The following is a 19,278-nucleotide window of genomic DNA, read 5'->3' as shown; positions in this document are numbered from 1 at the left end:
ACGACGGAAAACGGAAAAAGCGCTTGTGTCATTCAGCTTTTTTTATTGTTTAAAGTGTCCTCTGTTGTGACGCTGTAATGTCTCGGTTCTCCGAAACACCAACAGGGGTACCATTACGAGCTGTTAAAACAACTCCTGAACCAGCGGAAAGGAGAGGTGGCACAGTGGTAGAGTGTGGCCCACCCCCCTCTCTCGTGCGCGCAGCGGCGTCCGGTAGGAGGGTCCTCGTGACGTCAGGCGGTACGGCGCGGTAGACGCGACCGCCAGCCGGGCACAGTGTGCGGCCTTCGTCTGCGCAGCGCGCCTCGCCAGCACCACCGAGGAGCAGGCGGGACAGCGCCGGACACGACACGACAAGGTGGCGAAGCGGGCGGCCCGGACACACAGAGCCCACCAACTCTGCCGTGAGTCTCCTCTCCTCCGCTCACTGTCTGTCTTCACAGACACGTACCAGATGTCAACTGTGTGTTTCACTTTATCAGGTTTCCCATTTTGATGCATTTTTTTAAGAAAAAATTGATTTTCGTCGGAAATAGTAACGCCATATTTTATTATCACGACATGATTTACATCTGCATCTACAGCGCTACTTTGCAAATTACACTTAACTGCATGGGAGAAGGTACATCGAACCGCCTTCACAGTACTTCTCTGTCATTGTATTATCAAACAGCACGTTATCCTTATGTACGTCGGCATCAACAAAATACTTACGCATTCGGAAGAGAAAGTTGGTGATTGATATTCCATGAGAAGATCCCCCGCTACGAGAAAAGCCTTTGTTTTAATGGCGTCCATCCCAAATCCTTGCACTCTCTACTGTATTTCTCGATGATACAAATTGTGCTACCCTTCTTTGAATTTTCTCTATATACTCCGTTAATCCTCTCCGGTAAGGTTCCCACACCGCGCAGCACTACTTGAACCGAGGACGGACAAGCGTGGTGTAGGCAGTCTCTCTAGTAGATCTGTTGCATCTTCCAAGTGTTTTGCCGATAAAACACCGCCTTTGGTTCACCTTCTCCAAACGCTGTCTTGTTTTCTTTCCAACTTAGTTATTCTTAATTGTAAATCCTAGGTATTTAGTTGAATTTACGGCCTTTAGATTTGATAGATTTATCCTGTAACCGAACTTTAACGGATTTCGTTTAGCACTCATATGGACGACCTCACACTTTTCATTATTCAGGGCTAATCGTTTTGCAATTTGTTTTCAACTTCTGATAACTTTAATAAACGATAAACGATAGCTTCATCAGGAAAAACAACCTAAAACAGCTGCTCGGATTGCCTCCTAAATCGTTTATAAAACGTTAGAAATCTCTTCGGTTTTTCTCAGTGACTTCCCATCAGCTACAACGAAATGTGACCTCTCTGACAGGAAGTCAGTTTGATTACAAGCCGCTTGTGAGGTGCGTTGTCAAAAGCTTCAGAAAATCTAGGAACAAGGAATCAATTTAGTGCCAAACACTGGCGTTTCCTCAGCTTTTGGCTTAAGTGTCGAACTAAGACTACGTGAAGAATAACAAATCGTGGAAGGATCGGATTTGCGTAAACCTGGGCGTTCGTGCAAGTTGTGCCTAAAGACTAATGAGCCAAATGCCATCCACTTTTTGCCATGAATGTAACACATAAATTTAAGACAACGCTTCCAGTCCTTCTTATCAAGTTGCAGCGCTGCTCCAGACGTTGGTTTTGGAGTTGGGTCCCCACACTATTTTGCGATGTTAACATCAGTTGCATTCTTACATATATGGTGTTGATCGGGTAACTTCGTAGGCATCAGCACTGAAATGTATGCGGATTTCTTTTTCTTCATTACAAGTTAGCTTTACCTCATTAGGAAGGTGTGTTAAGAAAAAAATTCGATACGTGGGATAGTTTCCAAGTCAATTAGCATTGAATTTAGCCAATCAGGTGGTTGCACACGCACAGTCAAGCACTCGCACGCGCTGAAAATGCGGTAATGCCCAGACATCTGAGGGTCCGTCAGGTATGACCCGTCCAGGTGCTCTGTTCCTTACCAGTTAAAATGTGCCGTTTTCGGATCTGATCAAATTAAGCTACCTGACCAAAAGCTATGTTTCGTTTGGTATGAGGAAACCACACGCTTTAAATTACGCACGCTACCTCATGGCCTAACTTCAATGCTAATTAAATCTGAAACGGTGCAACATATCGATTTTTTTATTAATAGTTATATCGCAGCATTACATATCCTGCAACACACTTACAAGCTTTTCCGACTGTTTCTGACCATCCTGCGTGTCCATCGATAAATGCAACATACGGAAGGAAATTAGCAAATAATGTCAAGAGTTGCAATTTTCAGGAGGAGCACACTCAAGAACACTTTAACGCAAAATAATGCTTCTATTAAAGGGTTTAAGTTGAACTACACTTCATACAAACAGAGGAGGACGGTCTTACGCTTAGGAGGGGAAATGCAGGAGAGAAGAAAGGGTATTCCAGTGTAGCCGACAAGCAAAGGGATTTCAGACGGCGCCAGCATCCATACGAAGATGTAAGCGGGTTCATTTTACAAGCATAGCCACGTGAAACGTACAATTTGGTCGTAAACTGTAGCTTCACTCGTAAGATGATGATCACAGATCTTTAGACAAATTCCAGACGCAATTGCACATTACAAATAAGCAGTTCATCGTTTGATACAATACTACGGCTCTTCCACTGTCACTATTTCCACACACAAAATACGTTTAGAAAATGCTCCACATTACGTTCCTTCATTTTCAGCAGCCATATCTGCATCAGTTGAGTCACTTTTGTCTACACTTGCCGAATCAGTATTATTTCTAACACTATGACTATCACTATTCGAAGCTGTGCTACTTCCCACATTTATGATCGTCTCCAGCGTTTGGCCTAGTAAACCATCACTTGAAATATACTGCTCTTCAATTTTACTTATGTAGTCACAGCATTTTTCCTAGTCTTCCTTTGTTATAGAAGCAATTTGTTCATTTATCGGTGTTAATAACGTATCCATTCTGAAGGACACACTACGTTCAAAAACGCCATTCTTGACTCTTGCCACATCAGCACTAAAGTATTCGACTCTGGACGATATGGATAAGGCCGGCCGCTGTGGCCGAGCGGTTCTAGGCACTTCAGTCCGGAACCGTGCTGCTGCTACGGTCTCAGGTTCGAATCCTGCCTCGGGCATGGATGTGTGTGCTGTCCTTAGGTTAGTTAGGTTTGAGTAGTTCTAAGTTCTAGGGGACTGATGACCTCAGCAGTTAAGTCCCATAGTGCTCAGAGCTATTTTAACCATTTTTTGACACCACACACATCCATGCCCGAGGCAGATTCGAACCTGCGACCGTAGCAGCAGCGCGGTTCCGGAGTGAAGCGTCTAGAACCGCTCGGCCACAACGGCCGGCGGACTCTTTCCAGTTCTCTCTTAATTCACCGAACGAAAGCAAACAAGTCACCAGTTGCTTCGGCCACTCGTTTCAATGGAGCACCTAGAACAGCAATTTTCTTCATATACCGGCAAACATGCAACCATTTCGCGCGTTTGACTAGAAGAACTTTGTCCTTTAACTTGCTTTGTACTGATGGCATGTCCAACTTCGAATGTGTTTTCCCAGAGAGTATCCTGATGGAGCACTCCGCTTCACTCGATGACAACACGTCTTATACAGGCGATCGACTGAAAGGTTCAAAAAATGGCTCTGAGCACTATGGGACTTAACATCTGAGGTCATCAGTCCCCTAGAACTTAGAACTACTTAAACCTAACTAACCTAAGGACATCACACACATCCATGCCCGAGGCAGGATTCGAACCTGCGACCGCAGCGGTCGCGCTGTTCCAGACTGTAGCGCCTAGAACCGCTCGGCCACACCGGCCGGCTCGACTGAAAGGGTTCTACTGTGCATCTCGTTTACCGTGTTCACTTCTATTTGCATGAACTGTACTTTTATTTTACGATATAAATTTTTACCAGTTTATCGTAAATGCCAGGAGCTTTTAATATATTGTGTACTTTCATTCATTAGTGTCCTGAAGTATATTACATTATGGTTACTCACGAATTAGGCAACAAAGAAGTTACTCAAAATTATCTGTGGAGTACATACACACATTTTCTATTTATATGTTTGAGAAGTTCAGGCTAGTATATCCTAGCTTAAAGTATATATATTCTCCTATGACGTTTGCCAACAGTTCGATTTGACATTAGTAGCAACACTCCGAAACAACTGCAGTGGAAAGAAATAATCCACTTCACCGTTTGCACATCCTAGCAATGGCTCAACATGGAGTTAACGTCCATGAAACTCTGGTATATACCCAGGAAATAAAATGTCTGATAGCAAAAATACTTTTTCAAGAATCAAGCAAATAGTCACGTACTGTAATGGGCAACATACCACCGTATACAATCCTACTTAATAAATCTGTCCAACTACTGTAAAGGAAACACTTTTGAGTTCATAACCTTGACTGTATGAGCAACGGAACTTTTAACTTATTACGATTATTACGTATTAATTCGACCCACAGATGTGGCTTTTCTCAACGTCTTGTCTCTTTTTTCCGTTTTTTTCCGCTCGAACGAAGAGCCAATTCCATTAACCACTGTTAAATTGGCAGTACATGTACATATGGGTGTGAGTGAGAGTGGGGTATCATTTCCTTGCAATTGCGTAGCAGCAGTGGACAAAATATGCTATGTATAGCTAAATTCCAGTACTAAGCACTGTAAAAAACTGTTGAATATACCGCAGTGCACTCTTGGAAAATCCTATTGCGCGCGGCTAACCAAAGCCTTTCACCAGCCAGTACATAGAGCGTAATACATATAACTACGTCGCGTGTACTATGTGTAACTGTATCTAGCTGATTGTTTCTGTGTTATTTTCTTGGTAGTGATTATCGAGACAACAGGAAGAGAGGGGAAGAAATCAGCTGCAGCTAACACTTTCGAACAGCGCCAAAGACGCCGCCAACATTGGCTTCTCTCTCATCCAGGAATCGCAAACAAAAGGGCTACACGCTCTCACACCACACGCTGCGGAGAAGCCTGAGAATTGCCTTAGGACACTGAGCCATATTCTGGTGGTCCAGAACTGTGTGCCGCCGTCTCAGCTTCGCTTGCTGACAGCATTCTGGCAAAGAAAATTTCTTTTACCAACAGGATTCGAACTGGGTATCTACGTTATGGCACTGACGCGCTACCGCATGTTGGTGATCTCCGCTGCCGAGACGATCAAATCATATCAAGGATTAAGACGACGACGACGACGACGACAACGACACACCGTGCGTAGCGTACATGCCTATGTGATTGAAGAAGGCACGAAACTTTTATAGCGCGTGATTTAAGTGACATGTACTAATGCACGCTCCAACAGCGTCCACTATATACTCAAGGCAAGGTGGTTTCCATCAATGTCAATGCAGTATTCAGTGACTCGACACATCAAGCTCTTCCCTCATTTCCGCGCTTCAATACATTCGAACCTGCAGCAGTGAGAAAGCAATATATGTGAGCTCCGTTGCCAGTTGTTTCACGACAGACCCTCTGTGACACTATTAGCCTTTCCACGAGCGCAAGTGAGGGCAATATCCAGGAAATGCCGTAAGTAACTCAATTTACCTACAGTCATTATATATAGTTACACATTTTCTTACTTCGATAAAACGAATCTTTCATTATTTGTACACATCCCGGGTAAATACTGTGCGTTACGTACATTCCGAAAGGTTGGAGAAGTACTGGCATGGATGATACTTCTCACTAGGGTGTCGGTGCTTTCAGTGCTTTAGAGAACAAAGACTAATGAGTAGACAAGTGATGATTTATGACACAGATTTATGTCATAGATTTTATAAATTTTCAACGGATACTTACCAGCCAGTTATTGGCAAGATATATGAGCTTGAAAACGTCTTCAAAATTCCAGAATGTAAAAACTAAGGTAACTGACAGATATCTTAGGTATTACAGTTACGTTACAATTTATTACAATATTTCTTCATGGCACGGATATCTCTTATTCTGTTTCTTCTGTCTTCTGAAACCTCCCTATGTGCAACGCGTATCTGCTAGGCCTGTTTGCAGAAACACTGCACAAGCGAGAAAATAAATCCTGGTCCCTTGAACTCTCGCTTAGTCCCGTTCGAATATATCCCGTATGCGGGTATACGGATATTAAGAAAGAATTAGCGAGCATCAGCTGCAGAACAAACACATCAATTCGTAACGTGAAATTTAGGAAAGACGCGCTGCCGTTCTGAAAATTTTTTGTGTGCACATGGCGACCTAAAACAGTTCCACCGTAACACGGATATGTTCAGTTGCAGCAGCCGAAACTTTAACGAGGTAGAAAGTTTCGTGTAATCTTCAGATTTATCTATTGTGCTTTCCTTCATGAGTTCAAATGGTTCAAATGGCTCTGAGCACTATGAGACTTAACATCTGAGGTCATCAGTCCTCTGGAACTTAGAACTACTTAAACCTAACTAACCTAAGGATATCACACTCATCCATGCCCGAGGCAGGATTCGAACCTGCGACCGTAGCGGTCGCGCGGTTCCAGACTGCAGCGCCTAGAACCGCTCGGCCACTCGGGCCGGCTCCTTCAGGAGTGCAATCGTTGCACAGCGCTGCAGGTGCAAATACAACGACAAATTTAAATTGTTAAAATGAAACCTTATTTACCATCACACGTATTTATTGGAAACAACACAGTAAACTCGTCACTATTATCGTTACACTTTTACAATAGTTCAGAAAGTGGTGCTACATCTTTACACGTGCCAATACTACGTCTTTCTGATTGCCTCTGATGTCAAAGTGGCGCAGTGTCTTCCTTTGCAGGTCATTACGAAGCACTGCAGGCTGTGCGATGAACGCAGTTAAATTCTTGTAACTGTTTAAGCTAATGAAAGCTCCCATGTAAAAGTGAGGATCGTAGTTAAATTCCTGGTAACTGTTGACGCTTGTAAAAGATGACATATTTCAACAATGAGCGTATCTGGGGTTTGTTACTTGACATATACATTTGCTAAAATAATCTACTCACATCACTTAATATGGAATAGCACTTTAGGAGCTAAACAAATCATTTAAGTAAAAGCTTTTTCGAGAAAATCTCTGAAATGACTACGTTACGAGTGAAAACACAGAAATGGCACATCGAGCTGCATACCTACCTGCTGACCCTCGCACTAATCTAATAGTTGCCGGAAATTGTTCTGGGAAGCCTTTCAAGTTGTGTAGCCCTTTTAGCAGTTCGTAATGATAATTGTCACTATTTTCCGTTTACCATTCGCTTCACTACCGATGAGTGCAGGGGAAAAAGGCAAGTGTTAATAAACGAAAACACCCTGCATAGTTCTTTGCACATACCTAGGAGCTCTTTGCGCTACATGCGAAGATCATCAGAGCGAAACAATGTGTACCGTTATTCGTGTGACTAGGCGACACGTTAACAGTTCTCTGTCAAGGAATGAACCTCGTAACATATTATTAGTATAAGCGGTGGTATATACATCTAACAATCACGGTACACGGTAAGAGTACGAAAATAAGTTTGGCAGGGATATACTACATATCTCACAGAGCGATATGCTACAGTAGCAAAGTACCGGACTTGCATTCATGAGAATTCAATTTCGCGGCCTGATCATCCAAATACAGGCTTTCCTTAGTTTCCCTGAATCGCTTAAAGACAACTGTCGGGACGGTTCCTCTAAAGGCACGCGACAAGTTTCCTTCTAAAGGCTGATCCTACCCAAGGTTGCACTCCGCCTCGTAGCCGATGGGACCGCTCCTTAAAATATTTCTCCTCTCTCAACGGTGAGAAGTTGTGGATTCGACTCTTTGATCTGATCAACGGTGCGTTTACTTGGTGCAGAGTAAGGCAATTCAGTGTCATCCTTTTAACACTTTGAGGGAGTTCACGTTATGTGGAACACCTTGTACATCAGCTTCACCTCAAGTCAACGCCGTGCAGCCGTTCTGCATCCACGCGGTGTCACGTATCATGATAAATTTGGGCCATGCAATCAGTTTCTCTTGTCACGGCACTGTCACGTCTGCACTTAGCAGATGCCTTTGTTATTTAGTAACGGGCGGCCCCAGTTATCGCTCCTCACCGAACACGTTGCTGCAACCCAACTCTCCTCGACTTTAGCGACAAACAAATAATGCTCTGTGGCAAATTCGTGCACGTTTGAGCAGCGCCAGGCGTGAGATAGGGGGAAGAAACCCACAGTCAAAGTTGTAAAAGCTCATTTCTAATGCCAAACCCAATCGTCGTCGTCGTCGTCGTCGTTTTCTTGTATTACAAACACTTTAGGACCACCCGTTTTGAAATAGAGAGCGACTACAAATTATTCCACAGTTTCATCAGAACTGAACTTCCATTCATCGTAAAGTCTGAGGGAACAACCTTAGAAGATTTTGCACTGACCTTATGCACACCATGTTACTAATTCAAGAGGTATCTAGAGAGTAGCTGTGCACTGGTTGAGAGACAGGTCTCAGTAAAATCAGGGTCTCTAATCCCCGTAAGGCCATCAACATTTAGTTTTCTATGCTTTCTGCCAATCATCACCGCAACTGCTGGGTTGTTTCCTGTGACTAGCGCGCAGTCTATTTCCTTACGTATCCTCTCCCAAGCCTAGCTCGCACTTCGTCTCCCTGAAGACCTGATCGCCGACGAGACGTTGAATCCTAACCTTCCTTCTTTTCTAGGAGTAAAGTCGCACTCTCGTCAACCCCCTGCCTCCCTGACATGGGTTTGGTATGTCTTCTTCATTGCTGTGGGAAGCCACCTACTCAATTCCGGCAACGGCGCTGCATTAAGTCGGGTTAAAGTATGTCCTTTATGAGGCTACACAGACATAAATCACATGCAGATATGCTGCAAGGGGTGCAGCCATTTTTAAAAGATGGTGTGTCGGTCGACCTGGCACGTGTCGATATGTGAACCCCTGGAAGCTAATGTGACGAAGTGCTATCTTGTTGGAAGGTTAACCCTTGCTGCTCCTCCCTCCGGCGTAAGGTGTGACATTAACGGTTGTCCCTTCGGCCTCCGCTACACTGTCACTGTTCGTATGATAGTTCTCTTGGTGAACGAGACAGCGACAGCGCGATCTATCTCGGATGACCGTGTACGGACTTTGTGACAGCTGCTGTTCCTGCATGTTCCTTCACGCTACTTACAGGTTCGCTCTGGCGAATCCCCCTCCGTTTCCACAATGTCCACAAAGTTGCTCGACTGTGAAATACCGTTAAGGTGGTTTCCTTTTTTTTTTTTCACACAACGATTGTCAGTGGTTCTCCAACAGTCTTCACATACTGAAGCTGGTATTTGCGAAGAGATGGATGCAGACTCCGAGGAAATCTTAATTGTACCTTCACTTAACGTTGACTTACCGCCGCGCCGGCCGTTGTGACCGAGCGGTTGTAGGCGCTTCAGTCTATAACCGCGCTGCTGCTACGGCCGCAGGTTCGAATCCTGCCTCGGGCACGGATGTGTGTGATGTCCTTAGGTTAGTTAGGTTTAAGTAGTTCTAAGTTCTAGGGGACTGATGACCTTAGATGTTAAGTCCCATAGTGCTCACAGCCATTTGAACTTTCCGCCATGTCCTTTTCTTTGACATCGAATTAACGTCGCTCGAGGAGCAAGACCACCACATTCCGGTCCACACGTCCGCCTAACCGCAGGAACACTGTCTCTTTGCCGCTATTCAATCAGGTGCAACATGTGGTGTGTGGATAACGCAGTCATGTTGTCTTGGTTAACGATGAACCGAATTATAGCGTGACACTGGCAGCGCGAAATCGTCGTCGTCGTCGTCGTCGTCGTCGTCGTCTCTGTTTCTGCGATAAGCACTAGTTGAAGTGTCAACGTTTCATAAACATTCCCCTTCGAGTTGTATGTGTGTATTTATTTACAGTGTTATCGAACAGTGGCTCCAAATGGCACACGATTTATTCTAAAGACTAGTTCGAAGTAGACGCTGCTTACGGCCAGGCTGAATTCACGTGTGTAACTCTGATCCAAGTAGCTACTTAACAGGCGTCACGGGGCTGAGTGCACCAAGTTCCACTCCTCTCACTAAGGGAAAAAAATCTCTAACAGTAACGGGAAAGGAACCCGGGTCCTCCGCATGAGAGACCGACGTGCTGATCACTCGGTTACGGATGTAGACTCGAAAATTCACTCCGGACACAAATTTTTATACTACCCGACAATGACCAGTGATGGGTCGAAAACAGTCGACAGAATATATGAAACTTTCTGGAAATAGTGTTTGATTACATTGTACTGCAACAGCCTTACAATAAGCAATCACACAACAAGTCATATGCTTACATTTTTTTTAAAATCATTCAGTAATTTAAATCACCCTATGGCATCGAGATGCCTGACAGTACGGCATTCTAAGGAAAAGGTTTTGAGCGAAAATTTGTGACAAGTTACAACTGTGTGTCAGACCAGAATTGGAACCAGGACTGTTGCTATTCGCACAGAGTGCGCTAAAAATTGTGCTAGTCGAATAAGCATCGCGGACCGGCTCAAAGTTTTAGCATCTCGCTTATCAAATTCCGTACCTTCCAAGCTCCAACAACATACTCTCACTACGCTGCAAAACTAGTAACGGCGAGAAAGAACTGCTGTCTTTGCTGTCTTACTGAGACGACATTTTCTGTTTTTTAGTATAGACTGCGGTATACATTTAGCGCAAGTCACAAGCGTGTGCCGGACTAAGGACTCGATCTCGTGACTTGAACAATTATGGCGGTGAATAAGTGACAGTCATAGATTAACTCTCCTCGTCGACAGGTGCACAAATTGTCCACTTTGCGAATGGCAGCTATTCGGATTCACGTTAGGGTCCATCACACAGTTTTTCCAACTCATCACAAACGTTCGTGGCAACCTATAATCTGATAGACAGTAGAAAAACCTAAGGTCAGCCTTGCAGCGTCTTCTTAGGAATCTGTCAAGCAGCGAAGGGACTTTCAGGGCAACAAAAAAAGGCCAGCAAAGAATGCAGTCTATACCGAGTGATGTGCGACATATGAAGTCGTTCACTATTGCAAGATCCGGTTTCTTGTCCTCAAGTGCATCACGAGAGCGGTAGGGCACTGTCTGATTTCGCACTGGCTAGTGGTGTAGACAACAGAGGCAAGAGAGAACAAGAGACCCAAAGCTGCGACGCTCGCCTTGTGTTCTTTTCCTGGGCTCACAAGTTGTCCACTCCTCCTTCCAAGGCCACAGGGTAAAGTCACCACAATGGACGGTGCTCGTCTGCAGTGCGTCACGGAGAGCGCGCAGCGCATTTCCTTTTCGTTCCACGCTTGACGACGTATTCAAAGATTTTATAATCACTCCGCGACTGTGTGTTAGAAAAGCGCTACGTAAACAACGAGCACTTCATCTCAGATTCGAGAAAAGTAAAAACCTAGCTGACAAACAAAAGCTGAACGAAGCGAAAATGAGGGTAAGGACAGCTAGGACAGACGCGTTGAATCATTCTGAAAGTAAGACGATGTAAACCGACCTGATTTAAAAACGCTAAGAGATTTTGGTCATATGTAAAATCAGTAAGTGCGTCAAAAATCGTCTATTCATTCTCTCAGTGACCACACAGGCACCGAAACGGAAGATAACAGAAGGCCGAAATGCTGAATTCGGTCTTCCGAAGTTGTTTCACCGCGAAAGACTGTAATGCAACACTGTCCCTCCTTTCGATCGTCGTAGGAACGTCTAAATGGAAGATATTGACATAATAGATCGCAGAATTGCAAAGCAACTAAATTCGCTCAGTAGTGCAAAGGCGTCAGGACCAGATGAAATACTTACAAGATTCTACAAAGATTACGCGAAAGAACTTGCTCCCCTTCTAGCTGTAATTTATCGTAGATCGCTTGAGCAACGAAAGGTACCTAACGACTGGAAAAAAGCGTAGGATATTCCCGTTTTTAAGAAAGGCCGTAAGACAGATCCACACAATTATAGACATATACCGTTGGCGTCAATCTGTTCTATAAATATGGAACATGTTTTATGCTCAAGAATTATCACGCTCTTGGAAAATGAACGTGTCCTCTATAAAAATCAACATGGATTCCTCAGAGATCCGGCGAAACTCAGCTCGCCCTGTTCCTCCATGAGATCCACAGTGCAGTGGACAATGGCGCTCAGGTTGATGCCGTGCTCCTTGATTTCAGTAAGGCATTTGACACCGTCCCGCATTGCCGTTTAATGAAAAAAAAAAGACGAGATTACGGGGTATCGGAGCAAAATTGCGATTGGATTCAAGACTTTCTTGCAGATAGAACTCAACACGTCGCTCTTAACGGAACTAAATCGACAGATGTAAAGGTAATATCCGGAGTACCACAGGGAAATGTGATAGGACCGTTGCTGTTCACAGTATGTATAAATGATCTAGTAGAAGGTGTCAGATGCTCTTTAACGCTATTCGCACATGATACTGTTGTCTATACCAAAGTAGCACCGCAAGAAGATAGTAAGAATTTGCAGAACGACCTGCAGAGGATTGGTGAACGGTGCAGACTCTGGCAGTTGACCCTGAACGTAAATAAATGTAACATATTGCGCATACACAGGAAAAGAAATCCACTACTGTATGGGTACATCAGTGATGACAAACAGCTTGAGACAGCGTCTGCTGTAAAATATCTAGGTGTAACTATCCAGAGCGACCTTAAGTGGAATGACCATATGAAATAGATAGATGGAAAAGCAGACACCAGACTCAGAATCTTAAGGAAGTGTAACTCATCCACGAAGGAAGTCGCTTATAAGGCGCTTGTTCGCCCGCTTCTTGAGTACTGTTCATCTATCTGGGATCTCTATCAGGTAGGACTGATAGATGACATATAGAAGATATAGCGAAGAACGGCGCGTTTCCTCACGGGATCGTGTAGTTGGTGAGACAGCAATACGGAAATGCTGAACAAACTCCACTGCCAGGCGTTACAAGGGAGGCGTTGTGCATCACGGAGAGATTTACCACAGAAATTTCGGGACAACAGCACTTTTCGGGAGGCGTCGGATAACATATTGCTTCCCCCCCCCCCCCCCCCACACACACACATATACACAGATAGATCTCGCGTATTGACCACGAGGAGAAAATTCCAGGAACTGGAGCCAATACAGAGGCTTACCGACAATCATTCTTGCCACACATCATTCGGGAGTGGAACAGGGTTGGAGGGATCAGATAGTGGTATCGGAAGTACCTTCTGCCACACACCATTAGTTGGCTTGCGGAGTGTGATGTAAGTGAAATGCTATTTTCCCTCTGTTGCTACTTGTTGGCAGACTCCCTCTGAAGGTGTTGGCCCCTGCACCTCAGCGCGATTGTCCTCAAACGACGTACTGGCGTTTCCTTCGTGTAAGGCAGAAAGTCTGCTGCACGCTTTTGGCGACAGTATCTGTGGATCACCGCTTAGTTTTGAAGTAAAAAACGCTAACTTCATAATCAGTTCAGATAAGAGAAGACAAAATGTGGCGTACGTGGAATATTTGCTAGATTATTCGCTGTCTCCGTTGAAGAAACAAGGCAGCTGTCTTGACTCCAGCAACCAGACACACGCTTCAAAGTTCGCTTAACGACTGCGCACATTTGCAACTCCCTAATGACACTCTATTACAAATGGCGGGAGGGGGGGGGAGGTGGGGAGAAGAAGAGACACTTCCTGAATGCACTGCGTGTGTTCCCGTTATCACTACAGTAATCAGCCATGCCGCTCAAGGCTGTCCCTCACAATTGCTGTTATTTCGCAGCGAGTACTCGTCTCAAAAGCACCAGTGTCACCGAAAGATACACAATAGCAGATGACGGGAATGTGCAAGGACACAGGGCAGAATTAGATTTAATAGGTACGTAGCTGCAACTGAAAGTCTGTGCAAGACCGGGATCAGATTTCCCGCTTATCACGAGCACCATTTACACACGGGTGTACATGCGTGTAATGCGGCAAGCGACACCACAGTCCCCCACACATTCCGTTCTCCTAGTGGTGCCATTCCCATACACCTTCCAAGACAAATCTCTACTGGTAGCGTTCATTAGCAGAAACGTAACTGTCAATGAAAGTTTGTGTTAGGCCTGGGGGCACGCTCCGATAATCTAAACTCTAACGGTGCGAGTCCAGCACATCTGGTGGTTTGCACTGGTATCATTCCATCTCACATTCATTCCATTTCAGGGATGTTAGTTCTTTTTGCTGCGGGGGTCCTACAGCTGTCGGCAAATACCACATCTACGTCGCCAAACGTCTCGACCAAGACGTTCTTCCTCATCGCTTCTTGGACACCACTTAGCGACACTTCCGGAGGTCTTCCTGTTCCTCTCCTTCAGGGAGGTTCCCATGAAAGTACCATCTTGAGCCATCTATTTTCGTCCAATCTTTTGACATGCCCAAACCGTCCTAGCCGTCTATCTTTTATTCTATCCGGAATACTATAATGAGTCTGTGTTCCTTCTCTTATCCCCTCATTTTTTATGTGGTCAAGTCACGAAATTCTCTACATGCTTTTCTCAAGTGGTCCATTCCTAAAGCTCCAACTCTCTTCTTTTTCTTTCTGTGAGTTCCCAGCGCTCACTCCCAATGCTTTTATTTGGTTTAACCATGTATTTGTATAGATGCATTTTAACCTTAAAACTCATTTTTGAGGACCAAACTACAGGATTTGATTTTTGGATAGCCGCCTTCCCTGCCTGATCCACTGTTGGATATCTGTGTCAGATCTTGCATCACGTGACGGGATACTACCTAGGTACTTAAACTCTTTGATAACATGTCCGCCAATATTCAAGTTACTTCCCTCTTCTCCGCCGCAACATACATATTCCACCTACTCAAAATTCATTATCAAACCTCACTTTTTACACTCTTCCAACAGTTTCCCAATCATGTAAGATATATCCTCTTCATCGTTTGCTGCAACGATATGACCATCAGCAGAGAAAAGTGTGTACGTACACTGGTTAGCTAATTCAATCCTCATGCCCATGCACTTTCTGAAGCATTGATCCAGTGCCTTCTGCACATACATTTTAAACAGTATGGCAGACAGACAGCACCCTTGCTTCATCAGTCCTTGTCTCATGTGAGCTGCAGTACGAACTTACCAATGACCGACACTTTAGGTAAAGTACATAAAATAAAGCTGGTAAAGTAATTTTTAATCTGTCAACTTCCAGGAGGAAAGAAAAATTATTAATCTGATGTATGCCGCGCGGAGTGGCCGAGCGGTTTGAGGCGCCATGTCACGGACTGCGTGGCCCCTCCCGCCGGAGGTTCGAGTTCTCCCTCAGGCATGCGTGTATGTGTTGTTCTGAGCATAAGTTAGTTTAAGTAGTGTGTAAGACTAGGGATCGATAACCTCAGCAGTTTGGTCCCACAGGACGTCCCACACTTTTGAACATTTGAATCTGATCTATGTTCACAGGTGAAATGTTACATCGTGGCTGAGTCACCATTTTCTTAACCTTTTTTTCTATGGCTTGAGACCTGTTCTGAGAAAATGTAGGAGGATGGTTCAAATGGCTCTGAGCACTATGGGACTCAACATCTATGGTCAACAGTCCCCTAGAACTTAGAACTACTTAAACCTAACTAACCTAATGACATCACACAACACCCAGCCATCACGAGGCAGAGAAAATCCCTGACCCCGCCGGGAATTGAACCCGGGAACCCGGGCGTGGGAAGCGAGAACGCGACCGCACGACCACGAGATGCGGGCATGTAGGAGGAGGAGAGGTGGGTAATGGTGATGCTCTTAACTTCTTTTCGAAGAGCCGGTCTTTAGAAACGTTCAGCCTTATAGTGGGAAAGACGTCAGCCATGGATTTATTTACAAAACAATGGCAGTATTCAGCTTGATATGACTTAAGAGGGTATTTGAAACTGAGTAATCCTTCTCTTATGATATTTCATCACCATAGCAGCTGATCAGCTCTGGGAAGTTGGTGAGTTTCTCAGGGTAGGTGTGTATCTGTTTTCACGCAGTTTAGTAAGATTAAGACGTATAATTTATTTCAATTTGACTGCGTCTGCATTTGTATCTTTGTATTAACAGCACATTTTTGAGCACTGTAGTTGTTGAAAGACGTTCCGCGACGGGGAATGGCTTGGGATGGCTCACTCACTGAGGGCATCGCACGGCCTTTGGTAGCGGTCGACCGTGAATGAACTTCTGGGCCAGGGAGGATCCGATGAAACGGCACACGCTCCTGTGGCGAAAGCTCGGGAAGTACTGACAAATTCCTGCTATGGGTGGAACTTGGAGGGTATTAATGTGACCGAGTAGACAAAACGATGTTCTCGAAAAGCGAAGGTCTGCGGTTCGAATCTAGATTCGTCATATAGTTTCAATGTGTCAAAGTTTAATTGTGTCTATCACAGTTTCTGCGTTTAGAACTAGGTTCAAATGACTCTGAGCACTATGGGACTTAACTGCTGAGGTTATCAGTCCCCTAAAACGTAGAACTACTTAAACCTAACTAACCTAAGGACAGCATACACGTCCATGCCCGAGGCAGGATTCGAACCTGCGACCGTAGCGGTAGCGCGGTTCCAGACTGTAGCGCCTAGGACCGCTCGGCCACTCCGGCCGGCTTAGAACCAGGAACAGAAATTTCTTTCGTGTCAGAGCGAGCATAATCACCTTACAACTAAATATGATAGTCTCGTCCCATAAATACTTATCATTTCTTTCATCTCTCGCAGCTATCTGTATATGAGAAATTACACATGTCAAGCGAAGGAAGAACTACCATATCATACGGGGCGAGGCACAGTAAACAACTGTGGTGTCCAAACAAACCGTCAAGTTGATAACAACTTCATTAACTTATTAAGTCATCAGTTCATTCATTCACTTATTTATTCATCCACTGATTCATCCACGCATTTATTTATTGATTCGTTCGTTAAGATACACGACCACCGTGACTGTGTTGACAATAAGCATGTAAGTCAGTAGCAGTAATCCCTGGACACTTTATAAATCTGTCTTTAGAGATATGGATCGTAACTCTACTCGGTGCAAGTGAAAATATAAATTATTGCGAATGCCGACGTTTAAAAAATTCCAGCTCGCATTCTTTAACAGTAGAATGATGTGACTTGTGACGAGAAAACAGCCTGTTCGACATACACGATCCTTGAAACATATGCGAGGCCAATCTTATGATTTATAAAGAACGTCTTATTATTTTTTCCGTAACTGGAGACTTAATTTCTATTAAATAACGAGTAGAGCTTCCGAAAGGATCCGGTCGATGCTAAGGGATACTATTGTTTACATCTGCAACCGTTACAAATGTTTTATTCATTTCGAAGTGGAAAATGAGGTGGTCTGAGTCTAGTTGTGCTTGCAGTAAAGTAGCTAGGTGTCGGTGACCGGGGGGAGCTGTTTCTGCATCGGCGTAACGCGATCGTAGTGATACCTGAAAGTCCACGTCTGGCCTTCAGACCAGCGCAGCAGGAAGCTAGAGCTGCCTAGACAACTGGACGTACAGGTTCTGGCAGCTCATTTAAATGTTGTCCTCCTTAGCATAATGTGCGCTCTAGACAAACAAAACTAAAGAGAGCAGCAGAAACCTAGAGCGGCCTAGAAAAGTGAATGTCCAGGTTCTAGCAGCACATTTAAACGTCCTTCTTGCACGAGTCCTGAGTATGTCAGACATTGAGAGAGGTATTATTACGCGCAGGTAGTATATTTACCGCAACTGTTAGAATTTTTCATTTACTATTTTTATAGAAAAATACATATGTAGTTACTCAGTAAGTATCACATTCGACTGCAGTCTGAAGGTTTCTGAAAATCTCCGTGTGACTGCCGGAACAGTAACACGCGTTCTATTCAAAATCCTAAAGTAGTCACCAGCTGGACCGTTGACGCTAATAAGTAATAAGACAGTGCCCCGGGCGCATAATGCTACTGGAAAAGGAGCAACGTTGTAGATCAGCGGCACATCGACGGTGAAGTAATTGGACGAAAATTACAAGCATCATTCCAGAGTTCATTAGATGGCGTTTGGAAATCACGGAAAACTTTAAATACGACACCTGTCCAGGGATTTGCAGCCCGCTTGTCCCGAATATGACTCACTGCTTTGGCCACTGCGTCGCCTTATTTTGTGGTTCTGCTGAGGGGAACCGCGCCCAGCTAGTTACAAGATGACCAACACCGGGACACGAAACAGGAAATACTCAACTTGATAATTTTTCACGTGTGATGAATGAGAGAAATAAAAGTCACAATAACTGCCAGAATAACATCATGCAACCAACCTTGGATCGATTATCATCAGATGTTTGGATATGAAGCTTGATACTCGAACGCACGTCCACGAAGACAAACAACATTAGTACAGAAAAACTGAAAAGTGATTTGTCTTTTGTGTCCAACAATGAAATATTACTTTCTCCCTAGTCAGCAAAATCGAAAAGGTCAATGAATTAAGGATAGCTAGGTGGCCAGTGGCCCCACGGCTGTTCACACAGTTGACATCAGGAAAATTTCCTCGGTCGTAAAAGGCCAGCACTGTCCTGTTTTGTTACGATACTCAAGAGTAGAGGACAGCACGTGGATAAGTTTACAGCGACATCCGACAAAGTTACGTCATCAAACTGAGTATTATCGTAAAAAATTAACGACACTAGACAACTGAATAAATCAACAGCTGAGCGTTCTACGTTACGGGTATGTCTAACAGTTAGTCAAAAGTTTACTACTACGACCCATTTTCATCTGTCTACTTTAAACATAAATACTCGGCTCGTGTCTCTTCCCTTTTTGCTGTTGCGTGTCAGCCGTGTATTTTTTGGAATGGATGGCTAGGGAGCGCACATGCAGTATAACAAGGTGTTTCTGCCCTCATCGGTAAACACGCAATGACAAAAATGGATAAGGAGAAACAAAGTCTACAAATCTTGAGTACCACCAAGCGAGACCCAGAACCTAATGTCGTTCGTGTCCGATGAACGCAATACTTTCAACACTCATCATCCCATGACAAAAAAAGAGGCTGTGTGTTTTAAACTCTAACAGCGGAGGCCTGGCGAAAACGATCATTTGGGGATCGCCACTTTCCATCCGGGAGGCAAATCCCAACGAAGAAAATTTCCACTGCCACTACGTCCTCTGCATATCTTCGCAGGAAAATTTCGATCTTCAACGGAAACCACTCACTTGTGTCCAGGGGACGTGGAAGGGGAGAAGAGCAACTTGAAT

At 44.4% G+C, this 19,278-nt stretch overlaps 1 protein-coding gene across 1 annotated transcript in view; it reads left to right on the top strand.

The window, feature by feature from the left end:
* The first annotated feature begins 274 nt into the window (after positions 1 to 274).
* The window catches only part of LOC126100337 (glucose dehydrogenase [FAD, quinone]), a 121,143-nt gene continuing 102,139 nt past the window's right edge, over positions 275 to 19,278 (top strand). Inside the window, exon 1 of the mRNA XM_049910950.1 lies at positions 275 to 404. The gene's annotated coding sequence lies outside the window, so the exon portion shown is untranslated. The remainder of the gene's footprint in view (positions 405 to 19,278) is intronic.

Source organism: Schistocerca cancellata, chromosome 9 (assembly GCF_023864275.1).
Source record: "Schistocerca cancellata isolate TAMUIC-IGC-003103 chromosome 9, iqSchCanc2.1, whole genome shotgun sequence".
In the NCBI taxonomy this organism is placed as follows: domain Eukaryota; kingdom Metazoa; phylum Arthropoda; class Insecta; order Orthoptera; family Acrididae; genus Schistocerca; species Schistocerca cancellata.
The sequence above is the reverse complement of the archived record's forward strand: the minus strand, read 5'-3'. Positions and strand labels throughout refer to the sequence as shown.